Here is a 12002-nt window from a genome sequence, read left to right as displayed (position 1 = left end):
GCCTGACAACACAGGGTGAAAGTGCAGAGAATTTAATTCGCAAGCACTATATTTGACCCTGTAACTCTCCAAGACACCACAAAACCTGTACATAGGGGGTACTGTTTTACTTAGGAGACTTCGCTGAACTCAAATATTAGTGTTTTAAACTAGTAAATTGTATTACAACGGTGATATATTAAGTAAAAGTGAAGTTTTTTGCATTTTTTACAAACAAACGGCACTTTTATGGACTATATTATTGTTGTAATATGTTTTACTGTTTTAAAACACTAATATTTGTGTTTAGTGAAGTCTCCCGAGAATAACAGTACCCCCATGTACAGGTTTTATGGTGTTTTGGAAAGTTAGAGAGTCACATATAAGGCTTGCATTTCATTTTTTTGACATTGAAAAGTGCCAGATTGGTTACGTTGCCTTTGAGAGCGTATGGTAGCCCAGCAATGAGAATTACCCCCATGATGGCATACCATTTTCAAAAGTAGACAACCCAAGGTATTGCAAGTGGGGTATGTCCAGTCTTTCTTAGTAGCCACTTAGTCACAAACACTGGCCAAATATTAGTTTTTTGCTTTTTTCACACAAAATGAACGCTAACTTTGGCTAACTAAGTGGCTACTAAAAAAGACTAAACATACCCCACTTTCAATACCTTGGGTTGTCTATTTTTTCAAATGGTATGCCATTATGGGGGTAATTCTCATTCCTGGGCTACCACACCGTCTCAAAGGTAACATTACTAATCTGGCAAATTTCAATTTGAAAATGGAATGTTCTATATTTGACCCTGTAACTTTCCAAAACACCATAAAACCTGTTAATGGGGGGTACTGTTGTACTCGTGAGACATCGCTGATTACAAATATGTGCATTTTTTTGCAGTAAAACCTAACAGTATTATGACATTCACAGCTAAAATGTCAGACGGAAATACAAATTTAAAAAAAATCTTATTTTCTCATATTTTTTAAAAATGTATTCATAATAAATCATGTTCCATATATGAATAGTTAATGATAAATTTAAGCTCTATTTCTCCTGAACAAAATGATATATAATAAGTGTGGGTGCACTTAATGTGACAGCGGTGAATTACGGTTGAACAGACATATAGCGCAAATTCTTTTCTCAAGTTTTTGTTTACGTTTTGATCAGAACGTGCACTATTGACTCCGTCCTGAAGGGTTAAGATGTGTGTTTTCACCACCTATCAATTAACATTTGGTGTGAGTGACCGTATTTTGTTTTTGGTTTTTTCTTTAAACATAAAAATAGCCATTGCACTGATGTTACAGACAATTATTGCATTGATGTACCCGTTTGCTACTGTAATACGTTACAAATATTCTGAACTTATGTACCTTTACAGACAATGTATCATTGCTTGTTATTGCCAAACAATGTCAAATAAAAGCAAAAAAAAAAACAAAACAAAACATTAGAATCCCATCATAAATCCCAGGCCTAAAATTTCAGCTAGATAGATAATTGATGGATGAATAAACAGACAGATTGATAAAACATTATTACATACAATTGTAAATGTACATTTGTAAGGTATACAATACTTTCTAGACTTGGAGATTCAATTGGGGTAAAACTGCAATTCGGCTGAATTTGGGACAATTGGGTGATTGTCCTAATTTCCAAATTCTTATGTGAAATGTACCCAAATCATTGACCAAACAAACTACAATACTCAGCATATTTGGTTCATGGTCTTGATTCTGAATTCCACCCATGACACCAAAACACCAAAATTAAATTAAATATTTTATGGGAAAAAAGATGATTGATGGCTAGGGTACAGTCACTAAATGTTGCTTTTATTCACAGATCAAGTGACAAGTGATATATAATAAATGTATACATTTTGTACTGCTCCTCCTGTTTTTCCCTCTATTGATTACTTTTTCTCACTTGATCTGTGAACCAAATGGTGGGCAAATGCTCCTATTGGTGTACTGCAGAATATACACATAATATTATGTATGTATTATGCAGCACACTGGTTGGCCCATTTCCATACCTTTTTTTTTTTTTTTGTCTATCTCATATGGTGTGTGAATTGAACTCTTAGTTCCAAAATTCTAACTCACACTTGGCTGAAATGCATTTCTGTGTTCAGAAAAATTGTTGGGTCGAGTCAAAGTTTCTCTCTCTGAAAAAGTATATTGCTCTCTTTAGTATCAGTACTGTCAAGCATAGTCCATCATAAAACATTTGTATATTGTTAAAACTAAAATAAATCCCTTCAAAGTATACAAACATGAAAAATTAAATTTTATATGAGAGAATCATTACCTATTACTATCATAATAAATTATGGAAAATTACATTTTAAGCTGCTCATATTTTTTTCATGCCACGAGTACTTGAAAACACATGGGTTGTAGAGGAGAAAATGTACACTGTTGTGACAATGTGTTTTTATTCTTGAATATTATTACATATTAGGGCTCAAAAAGTCATGTCCTACATTACTAGAAAACGCTAAAATTTGCTTATTCCCAACCTCCACTTTAGTGTGATTGATGGGGATGGACAGAACCAAAACACATTCATACCATGTTTGTACATGTTAGGTGTTGCATGATGCATATGGGTTAAATATCTGTAGTCTTTACACCTATGTCCATGACACAGCAGCTCAGGATGAGAAAATGGGAAAACTGTTAAAAACATTTTCAGTTCTACATTTTCTAGCAATTTGGCCTGCACAAAAAAAAGTTTATCTTAGCTTATTAACCGCTTTTCAATTTTCTTACCATTTGGGATCAGGACTTTTTTACATTTTTGCGATGTTTGTGTTTAGCTGTAATTATCCTCTTACTCATTTGCTGTACCCACACATCTTATACTGTTTTTCTCGCCATTAAATGGTCTTTCTAAAGATACCATTATTTTCATCATACCATATAATTTACTATAAAAAACTTATAAAATATAATTTAAAAAAACACACTTTTTCTAACTTTGACCGCAAAATTTGTTACGCATCTACAACCGCCAAAAACACCCGTGCTAAATAGTTTCTACATTTTGCCCTGAGTTTAGAAATTTCCAATGTTAACATGTACTTAGTTTTTTTTTGGAAGTGCAGTGATGGTGAATCTTTTTGAGCCCGAGTGCCCAAACCGCAATACATGCCAACTTTTTCAATCAATTGTGGACCCAGGACATATGTGAAAACGAGAAAAATCTCGATGTATCTTTCCTGGTAAAATATTTTATAAATAAATAATTAGGAATGACATTTACTAACAGACATTCACAAACTTATCTGAATCAACAGCTTACACATTATTTCTCATTTTACTGGTAACCACCATTATAAATGGTTAATATTCACCTTAAAAAGACAGACAGCTGAGCTTACTCTTTTGTAGATCTAATCAAAATTTGAATTGGTTATTACATTTGCTGTATTAATTAACTGAGTGACTTCTCCATACTTATTCATATCTTCAATTCGAACACTTTAACTTAGTTTTTTTATCCTTCCTAAGAGCAGATTTTGAAATTCTTCTGCTTCTTTCTTCATTTTAACTACCTCGCTCTGTTAGTTAAAGAGTTCATTAAAGTTGAAATTTCATTTCGACATGGAAACTACATTACTGTTATTTCATGGTCCCTGAATAAAGTGTTTTCTCTTTGAGATGAGATTATATTGAAATAAGTGTTGGTTCATGTCTGGCAAACTCCTGAATAAAGTTAAAGGTGCATTTTCATTTAAATAAATATGAATCTGTCAACCTCCGCTGACATAACTTACACAAAAAAAAATGATTAAGATAAAATTTAGTATAAATCTAAATAAAAATCAGTTTACACAAGTAATTTTATAAAAAGGCAGCACATATTTCCCAGTTAGTAGATGATGATTCTTTTTATATATTATATTGCTTAATATCTGATAACCTGTACCTGTGTGAACAAATGAGTGCGCAAAATAACTTTTTTTGCTTTTGTGCTATGTGTTGGGTATACTGTATACTGTAGCCACTGCTGCCATTCATGCGTATGGGAATTTTTAGCGCAAAGCTTAATTTTGTGTGTTTGTATGTGAATGCAAGCATGTGTCTATATCAGCGTTTCCCAATTGGTGTTCCACGAGAACACAATTGGGGTTCTGCCAAAATTTGTAAAAATAAAATGGCCTCAGGCGGCGAGGGAGCAGTGGGCAGTGATCTCCCTGCTCAGATCTCTCAGACGCACAGCAGTGATAGCAGGGCCAGAATATGGCGTCACTCCGGCTTGGCATCACTAAGAGGTGCACAAGGGAGCTGAGCAGGGAGATCACTGCTCCCTCACCGCCTGCACACCAGCCATTCAGAAGCCCCACTGGACCCCAGGGACCACACACTCAGCCCAGCAACCCCACTTGACCCCAGGGACCGCACGCTCAGCCCAGCAGCCCTACTGCACCTATGGGACATAGAGACTCCATGCCAGCACTCCCAAAGGTAGGGGGGATGGGTGGAGTAAAATTTTAAATAAATAAATGTATTTGTGTTTGTTACGGAGTTTGTATGTGTTTGTGTGTCTGTCAAAGATTATGTGTGTGTTTTTCAGTGAGAGTGTATGTGTGCTTGTCAGTGAGAGTGTATGTGTGCTTGTCAGTGAGAGTGTATGTGTGCTTGTCAGTGAGAGTGTATGTGTTTGTCAGTGATAATGTATGTGTTCTTGTCAGTGAGAGTGTATATGTGTTTGTATGTGTGTCTGTAAGAGAGTATGTGTGTTTGTCAGTGAGAGTGTATGTTTGTTTGTCAGTGAGAGTGTATATGTAAAAATTCTGAAAAAAATACAGAGTAGTAAAAGCGCTAAAAGGCATTCAAAAGGAGAGAAAAAAATGGGAAAAATCAACTCCTTAGAAAGTGATTGTATAAATATATTAATATTACTCTATTGTAAAATAATATAAAAAATGCAGCTACACACTTAGGTGCTGGATCCCCCTAAAGGTGATCAGCACAAAATAGACAATACTTATAGATACAAGGTATAAGTGTAGTGCATAAGTAGATAGTGATCTTAGTTTAAATAGTGCATATAAAGTGCAAATGTAAATATGGATACTTAATATTTCTCAGGAGGATTTCCATGTGTAGTCATATACATAGAAAAAAAATACAAAGAATAGATAATAGTATACTCTCTATGACAAGCTTGTGGATGTATAAAAAGATAACAATTTATAACACAAAATGAACAAATAAAACCATTGATTATACAGCTGCTTACAAGATTAAAGAAAGGGAGTATGTCCGGTTTCAGATACCGCTACTCACACAAGCCGGTATGGCAAATAGCCAAATGCAGGGAGATGTCTTTCACAACGCCAACCTGGTCTGGGTGTGTATTAGGAGTGCTGGAGACTAGATGTTGGTATACCAGTCCTTCTCTGCTCCTCGATCAGCATGCAATGTAGCTGAATTAAAGCAACCATGGAAAATTCGGCGGGCTTGAAACTCCGCCCCCAGCATGACGTTAGTGCGTGTGGCGTCTACACGTTTCACCTTCCGGCTTCGTCTGGATGTAGGTGAGTATCTGACATTGATAAAATGGGCATCTTATAAGGGCAGATTACATCCTGCCCTTATAGTGTGATTGGACATTTCAACAGTCTCTCATTACCATATGTTGCAGCCCATAACTCACAATATATCGGTGCTGCAGATGTATCACCAATCAGCACAAGCTAATAGTAGCATACAGATTCTTAAAAAGAAATAACTACACATATATATCTAAACAAAACATACAATAAAGTGCAGGCATATAGTATAGTAAAAGCATATCAAACAAATGAGATCTCAAGCTAGAAGAGAGAGATAAAAAAAAAACATAATTATTATGAACATAATCACCATTACATAAACCTAGGTAAACCTCTATGTACAATTTTAGGGGTTGATGGCAAAATTTCCTTTAATATTGGGTATTTTAGCAGCGAATGCCAATGTTTCTGAACAATATTTCTAACTCTAGCATTATGACTGTCTGCAAATTCGCATATAAAAGGTACTATATTGTCTTGGTTATTACAGTCTTTAATTTTGTATTTTAGTATATCATCCCTTTCAATATTGTCTACAGAATTTAAAGCCTTTCGCAAAAGATGGTCATTATATCCCCTTTCCTTGAACTGTTGTGTAATTTTTTGTCCTTGATTTATAAAGCTTTCTCTTTCTGTACAATTAAATTTAAGCCTGATAAATTGGCTCTTTTGTACGTTATTGAGCCAGGAGCTAAAATGACAGCTGATTTTTTCGATATAACTGTTCACATCGACACTTTTAAAAAAGGTTTTGGTTTTAATGTTATCATCTTGAATGTAAATGGACAAGTCTAAAAAATCTATTTCAGAACTACTGTATTTAAATGTTAGAGTGATGCCTAGTGATGTCGTGAACATTAAATTTTCCGTTGGCGAACGCGAACTTCCGCAAATAGGCAGGCGAATTTGAAAACCCACAGGGACTCTTTCTGGCCACAGCGGTGGGTGAGGGCCCTAAATACTAATAGGGGGGGGGACCTAATGCCCTCCCCACTGGCCCCCACCCCTGAACGGCGGGTGGGGGTCCTAATTACTAAAAGGAGGGACCTAATGTCCTCCCCCCTGGCCCCCACCCCTGAGTGGTGGGTGGGGGCCCTAAATACTAATAAGGGCGGGGACCTAATGTCCTCCCCCTGGCCCCCACCCCATAGCGGCGGGTGGTGGCCCTAAATACTAAAAGGGGGGGACCTAATGTCCTCCCCCCTGGCCCCCACCCCTGAGCGGCGGGTGGGGGCCCTAATTACCAATAGGGGGGGACTTATTGTCCTCCCCCCAGCCCCCACCCCTGAGCGGCGGGTGCGGGCCCTAAAAAAATGTCCCCCCCAGGTGACTAGGGGTCCCCAAACCCCTAGTCACCCCCTCCCCCCAAGAAAAGTATCCCCCTACCTACCCCCCTCACCCTAAAAATAATGAGGGGGGGACCTTTAACTAAGAACCTGTAAAGAAAAAGAAAAAAAACTTACCGTTGGATGTTTTCTTTCTTCTAAAATCTTCTTTTTTCAGCCCCGAAAAAGCCCAAATAAAAAAACATAATAACCGACGCAAAAAAAAAGAGCACAAAAATAAAGAATCCATCTTCACCCATGGAGGGCTCCACGCAGACTGAGCTCTGCAGGGTGGGGGAAGGCTTATAAAGCCTTGCCCCACCCTGCAATTAGGCTCAGAGCACTCTGATTGGTGGGTTTAAGCAATCCAATCAGAGTGCTCTGACAGGTAAATTAAGAGACTGACAGGTAAGTCTCTACATTTACCTGTCACAGCACTCTGATTGGTTGGTTTGAAATCCACTAATCAGAGTGCTCTGTGTCATTTTACACAGTGTGGGAAAATGAACTTTCCCACGCTGTGTAAAATGACACAGAGCACTCTGATTGGTGGATTTCAAACCAACCAATCAGAGTGCTGTGACAGGTAAATGTAGATACTTACCTGTCAGTCTCTTCATTTACCTGTCAGAGCACTCTGATTGGATGGCTTAAAGCCACCAATCTGAGTGCTCTGAGCCTAATTGCAGGGCCGGGAGCAGGGCAGTCTGCGCGGAGCCCTCCGTGGGTGAAGATGGATTATTTTTTTTGTGCTCTTTATTTTTATTTTTATTTTTAATTGCGTTGGTTATTATGTTTATTTATTTGGCCTTTTTTGGGGCTGAAAAAAGAAGATTTTAGAAGAAATAAAACATCCAATGGTAAGTTTTTTTTTCTTTTTCTTTACATGTTCTTAGTTAAAGGTCCCCCCTAATTATTTTTAGGGTGAGGGGGGTAGGTAGGGGGATACTTTTTTTTGGGGGGGGGGAGGGGGTGACTAGGGGTTTGGGGACCCCTAGTCACCTGGGGGGAAATTTTTTTAGGGCCCCCACCCGCCGCTCAGGGGTGGGGGCCGGGGGAGGACAATAGGTCCCCACCCCTATTGGTATTTAGGGCCCCCACCCGCCGCTCAGGGGTGGGGGCCTGGGGGAGGACAATAGGTCCCCCCATTAGGATTTAAGGCCCCCACCCGCCGCTCAGGGGTGGGGGCCAGGAGGGAGGACATTAGGTCCCCCCCTCATTAGTATTTAGGGCCCCCACCCACTGCTCAGGGGTGGGGGCCAGGGGGAGGACATTAGGTCCCCCCTTATTTTACTGTAGGGCCCCCACCCACCGCTCAGGGGTGGGTGCCAGGAGCAAGGACATTAGGTCCCCCCCTTATTAGTATTTAGGGCCCCCACCCGCCGCTCAGCGGTGGGGGCCAGGGAGGAGGACCTTAGGTCCCCCCCTTTTTAGTATTTAGGGCTATGGGGGTTAATGTATAATAAACTCAGGTTACTGGCTATGGGAGGGATAATGTATAATAAGCACAGGTTACTGGCTAAGGGTGGATAATGTATAATAAACACAGGTTACTGGCTATTGTGGGATAATGTATAATAAACACAGGTTACTGGCTATGGGGGATAATGTATAATAAACACACAAAAAAAATGAATGCAGCTTCAGACTTAATCTAAATTCTATGCTGTCTAGGAGGTGGGAGGGTCTGGGAGGGAGGGTCTGCTGCTGATTGGCTGGAATGTGTCTGCTGACTGTGAGGTACAGGGTCAAAGTTTACTCAATGATGACGAATAGGGGGCGGACCGAACATTGCATATGTTCGCCGTCCGCGGTGACGCGAACACGCTATGTGCACCAGGAACTATTCGCCAGCGAACCGTTCGGGACTTCACTAGTGATGCCCCAATCATTGGTGTTAATAAAACTAATAAACTCTTGGAATAATGTTTCTCCTCCCTTCCAAACAAAGAGTAGGTCATCGATGTACCTCTTATAGAGCACCAGCTTTGCCTCCCAGCCACTGCCCCCACCCAGGCAGACTGATTGCCAGTGTGCCATGAACAGGTTTGTGTAGCTGGGGGCAAACCTGGTGCCCATCTATGTACCGCACTTCTGTAGGTAGAAACTGTCAAAGAACCAAAAATAATTGTTGTTTAACCCCTTAAGGACACATGACGTGTGTGACATGTCATGATTCCCTTTTATTCCCGAAGTTTGGTCCTTAAGGGGTTAATATAAGTAAAATGGCTTCCAAAACAAACTTTTTCTGACTGGCTGCATATTGGGTATTTTCAAAAAAGTAGTTAATTACATGAGAGTGTATATTTGTCTGTCAAAGAGTATGTGTGTCTGAGTGTGTCAGTGTGTGTATCTGTGTGTCAAGGTTTGTGTATGTGTCACTGTGCGTATCTAAGTGTGCATGTATGTGTGTGTATGTGCCAGTGTGTATATCTGTGGGTGCAAGTGTGTGTATATGTCACTGTTTGTATCTGAGTGTGTGTGTATTTGTGAGTCAAGGTGTGTGTGTCAGTGTGTATCTGCATGTGTGTATCTGTGTGTCAAGATGTGTGTGTCTGTGTCAGTGTGTATCTGTGTGCCACTATGTGCCAGTGTGTGTGTGTATCTGTGTGTCAGATACATATATACACACATACACAGATACACACTGACACAGAGATACACAAACTGGCGAAGGGAGGAGGGGGTCCACAATGTTGATACACTATGTCAAATAGTTCCATGGGAAAAATTAATTGGGAACCCCTGGTCTATATTATTATTATTATTATTATTATTGCCATTTATATAGCGCCAACAGATTCCGTAGTGCTTTACAATATTTTGAGAGGGGGGATGTAACAATAAAAAAGACAATTACAAGAAAACTTACAGGAATAATAGGTTGAAGAGGACCCTGCTCAAATGAGCTTACAGTCTATAGGAGGTGGGGTATTAGAAACATTAGGATAGGAAATATCAAGTAGGAGTGAAGCAGAGCTGGAGGAGAGAGCAAAGCACTGTCCCACAGGAGAGAGCAAGAGACAGGTATGTAAGGGAGAGATTACTCTGGGAGGCCATACGCTTTCCTGAAGAGATGGGTTTTAAGGCCCTTCTTAAATGATTGAAGACTAGGGGAGAGTCTGATGGCAGTAGGCAAGTTATTCCATAGGAGAGGAGCCGCCCGTGAGAGGTCCTGCAAGCGCGAGTTGGCCGTACAGGTGCGAGCAGCGGTCAGGAGGTGGTCGCGGGCAGAGCGGAGGGTACGAGGAGGGGCATACCTCTGGATCAGTGAAGAGATATAAGAGGGGCTGGAATTGTTCAGTGCTTTAAATGAATGGGTTAGCACTTTGAATTGACTCCTATAGGATACAGGGAGCCAATGTAAGGACTGGCAGAGGGGCGAGGTGTGAGAGGACCGACTGGATAGGAAAATCAGTCTAGCTGCAGCATTCATTACAGACTGTAGCGGGGTAGTACGGCTTTTGGGGAGACCAATCAGGAGAGGGTTACAGTAATCCATGTGGGAAATTACTAGAGCATGGACAAGCTCCTTGGTAGCATCTTGCGTAAGAAAGGGGCGGATGCGGGCTATGTTTTTGAGTTGGAACCTACAGGACTTGGCAACAAACTGGATGTGAGACTCAAAGGTGAGACCAGAGTCAAGTATGACGCCAAGACAGCGTGCTTGTAGGGATGGACTTATGTGGATATCACTGACTTGAAGGGAGAGTGAGAGAGGAGGATCAGTATTAGGAGGAGGAAAGACAAGGAGTTCAGTTTTAGAGAGGTTAAGTTTGAGAAAGCGTGACGACATCCAGTCAGAGATGGAAGAGAGGCAAGCAGTGACACGTTGCAGGACGGCCGGGAAGAGGTCCGGTGAGGAGAGGTATATCTGAGTGTCATCAGCATACAGGTGGTAGTTGAATCCAAAAGAGGCAATAAGTTTTCCAAGAGAGGCAGTATAAAGAGAAAATAGAAGGGGACCAAGGACAGAGCCTTGGGGAACTCCAACCGAGACAGGGCGAGGGGAGGAGGTGTCCTTGGAAAAGGAGACACTAAATGAGCGTTGGGAGAGATAGGAGGAAAACCAAGAGAGGACAGAGTCACAGAGACCGAGTGATTGAAGAGTTTGAAGGAGGAGAGCATGATCAACTGTGTCAAAGGCAGCAGAGAGGTCAAGGAGAATTAATATGGAGTAGTGACCTTTGGATTTAGCAGAGATTAGGTCATTAGTCACTTTGATAAGAACGGTCTCAGTAGAGTGGAGAGGGCGGAAGCCAGACTGAAGAGGGTCAAGGAGCGAGTTGGAATTAAGGAAGTGAGACACACGGGTAAAGACAAGTCTTTCCAAAAGCTTTGATGAGTAAGGGAGCAGGGACATGGGACGATAGTTAGAGGGGGAGGACGGGTCAAGAGATGTTTTTTTCAGGATAGGTATTACAGTGGCATGTTTAAGGTCAGCAGGAACAGTGCCAGAAGAGAGAGAGCAGTTAAAGATGAATATGTGTGTCTGTTTTGGAATGTGAGTGTCTGTATTTGTAATTTCCCTATCAAAATGGTGTTTGGGCATTGCAGAGAGACAACAACAAACATATCTAGAGTTGGGGTGCCAATTTGCATTTCCATCCTGGGTGCTAGATATAGGTAAGCCTCTGGAAAACAATGGCATCATCATGTGTCAACTTTTACCATGCATTTATGTTGAATTATAAAACTTTTGACTGTTTTATTTTTGTGGTAATCCAAATATTATAACAGAATTTGTAGCTTTAGTATTTGAGATCATACTCAAATATTTGCCCCAAAAGTGCTTCTAATCAAGACCAGATTTTTATTTTTTTATTTTTTTTTACAATTATTATATGCTCAAGTTGCACCAAAAATAGCCATGTGGGTCAGTGAGAGATTTAAGTTTGAGAGCAAAATTTAAGAAAAAAGCTAAACTTTCTAGTTAAAGAATGGGATAACGAAAACAACTCTATTATTAACCAGAGGATTTGTAACAGAAAAAGTCCCTTTTATATATTTTCCCTTATGCTACAATATGAGCAGATGTTTAAAGAAAAGGAAATGTTTGTGTTGATGACTTTTTATTCAATTCATCCTATTGCAAGAGAGAATACATTTTGCTGGAC

The sequence above is a fragment of the Pelobates fuscus genome, chromosome 6 (genome assembly GCF_036172605.1).
Source record: "Pelobates fuscus isolate aPelFus1 chromosome 6, aPelFus1.pri, whole genome shotgun sequence".
Classification (NCBI taxonomy): domain Eukaryota; kingdom Metazoa; phylum Chordata; class Amphibia; order Anura; family Pelobatidae; genus Pelobates; species Pelobates fuscus.
This window is presented reverse-complemented; position numbering follows the sequence as displayed.